At 49.8% G+C, this 2,500-nt stretch overlaps 1 non-coding gene across 1 annotated transcript in view; it reads left to right on the forward strand.

Annotated features, from left to right (window-relative positions):
- LOC125500456 overlaps nucleotides 1-1,632 on the forward strand; it is a 1,914-nt gene extending 282 nt beyond the window's left edge. Inside the window, exon 1 of the ribosomal RNA XR_007277838.1 lies at nucleotides 1-1,632. This exon is cut by the window's left edge and continues 282 nt beyond it. This is a non-coding gene — a ribosomal RNA (small subunit ribosomal RNA).
- The last annotated feature ends 868 nt before the right edge of the window (nucleotides 1,633-2,500 follow it).

Here is a 2,500-nt window from a genome sequence, read left to right on the forward strand (position 1 = left end):
GGGCTGATCGCACGGTCTTGGTACCGGCGACGCATCTTTCAAATGTCTGCCTTATCAACTGTCGATGGTAGGTTCTGCGCCTACCATGGTTGTAACGGGTAACGGGGAATCAGGGTTCGATTCCGGAGAGGGAGCCTGAGAAACGGCTACCACATCCAAGGAAGGCAGCAGGCGCGCAAATTACCCACTCCCGGCACGGGGAGGTAGTGACGAAAAATAACGATACGGGACTCATCCGAGGCCCCGTAATCGGAATGAGTACACTTTAAATCCTTTAACGAGGATCAATTGGAGGGCAAGTCTGGTGCCAGCAGCCGCGGTAATTCCAGCTCCAATAGCGTATATTAAAGTTGTTGCGGTTAAAAAGCTCGTAGTTGAATCTGTGTCCCACGCTGTCGGTTCACCGCTCGCGGTGTTTAACTGGCATGATTGTGGGACGTCCTACCGGTGGGCTTAGCCTTTCGGGGCGGCCCAACTAATATCCCATCGCGGTGCTCTTCATTGAGTGTCGAGGTGGGCCGGTACGTTTACTTTGAACAAATTAGAGTGCTTAAAGCAGGCTATTTTCGCCTGAATACTGTGTGCATGGAATAATGGAATAGGACCTCGGTTCTATTTTGTTGGTTTTCGGAACCCCGAGGTAATGATTAATAGGAACAGATGGGGGCATTCGTATTGCGACGTTAGAGGTGAAATTCTTGGATCGTCGCAAGACGGACAGAAGCGAAAGCATTTGCCAAAAATGTTTTCTTTAATCAAGAACGAAAGTTAGAGGTTCGAAGGCGATCAGATACCGCCCTAGTTCTAACCATAAACGATGCCAGCTAGCGATCCGCCGAAGTTCCTCCGATGACTCGGCGGGCAGCTTCCGGGAAACCAAAGCTTTTGGGTTCCGGGGGAAGTATGGTTGCAAAGCTGAAACTTAAAGGAATTGACGGAAGGGCACCACCAGGAGTGGAGCCTGCGGCTTAATTTGACTCAACACGGGAAACCTCACCAGGCCCGGACACCGGAAGGATTGACAGATTGAGAGCTCTTTCTTGATTCGGTGGGTGGTGGTGCATGGCCGTTCTTAGTTGGTGGAGCGATTTGTCTGGTTAATTCCGATAACGAACGAGACTCTAGCCTGCTAAATAGGCGTACTTTCCGGTATCTCGAAGGCCCCCGGCTTCGGTCGGGAGGTTTTTACTACCGGCGTACAAATAAATCTTCTTAGAGGGACAGGCGGCTTCTAGCCGCACGAGATTGAGCAATAACAGGTCTGTGATGCCCTTAGATGTTCTGGGCCGCACGCGCGCTACACTGAAGGAATCAGCGTGTCTTCCCTGGCCGAAAGGCCCGGGTAACCCGCTGAACCTCCTTCGTGCTAGGGATTGGGGCTTGCAATTATTCCCCATGAACGAGGAATTCCCAGTAAGCGCGAGTCATAAGCTCGCGTTGATTACGTCCCTGCCCTTTGTACACACCGCCCGTCGCTACTACCGATTGAATGATTTAGTGAGGTCTTCGGACTGGTACGCGGCAATGCCTCGGCATTGCCGATGTTGCCGGGAAGATGACCAAACTTGATCATTTAGAGGAAGTAAAAGTCGTAACAAGGTTTCCGTAGGTGAACCTGCGGAAGGATCATTAACGTTTCGTTACTGCGAAAAAAAAAGCAGCGAATCGATGATTATTTTGGTAGATTCCACCGTGAATCTCACGCAATTATAATCCAGTCAAAAGACACACATGGCACAAGAGGTGGCGTACATTGTACGCGTGTCACGAATATCGAACTACGTAACGGCCGAAACGGCTCGTGTCGCACTCACACACGTCGACGACGAACGATCTTGCTATGTCCGTTGGAAGAGAGAGAAAATAATATAAAAAGGACATTACAACTAGTGTATCACGGTAAAATATATCGTGTGCAGCAGCCAAAAACAAACTAAGGCATAAATGGCTATGGGTAAAAAAAACACTAGAAAAATAAAAGGACATTGCTACTACGCCAACCTACGGGGGCGCAAGAACGAAAACTCTCTTTCCATTCTGGACGATAGCGATGCGGATCGTGATGCCATTCGTCGATCAGATTTGTGTGAGGTAGCGACATTGTGCGCGTTGCTGAGGCGACCAAGTGCCCGCTTCTGTTGAACGGGACGCTTGGTGTGCGTTTGAATCAACCGTTCGGTCGATCCCCCCGCTTTGTACGAGGCGTGGCGCGCGATTGATCGAACGGTTTTTTTTATGCTTTTTTTTCAAATTGTTTCTTTTCAAAGATACACATGAAGAAAAGTTACCATACTTTCACGGGGTAACCTGCTCCGGCTGGAGTTTAGCTCCACCGGGGTGACGTCGCGTTCTCCGCGGCGGAAGGTTGGCGACGAACTTTCGCCCCGTGAAATGCAATTGAGATCTTATTCCTTTTGCGTAACATTACCAAAATCCACGTGCCGTGGTTCCCCCCAGACACAAAAAATATGGCTCGATCGAATTATACGCGGCTTCCTCC

This window comes from Athalia rosae, chromosome 3 (genome assembly GCF_917208135.1).
Source record: "Athalia rosae chromosome 3, iyAthRosa1.1, whole genome shotgun sequence".
Classification (NCBI taxonomy): domain Eukaryota; kingdom Metazoa; phylum Arthropoda; class Insecta; order Hymenoptera; family Athaliidae; genus Athalia; species Athalia rosae.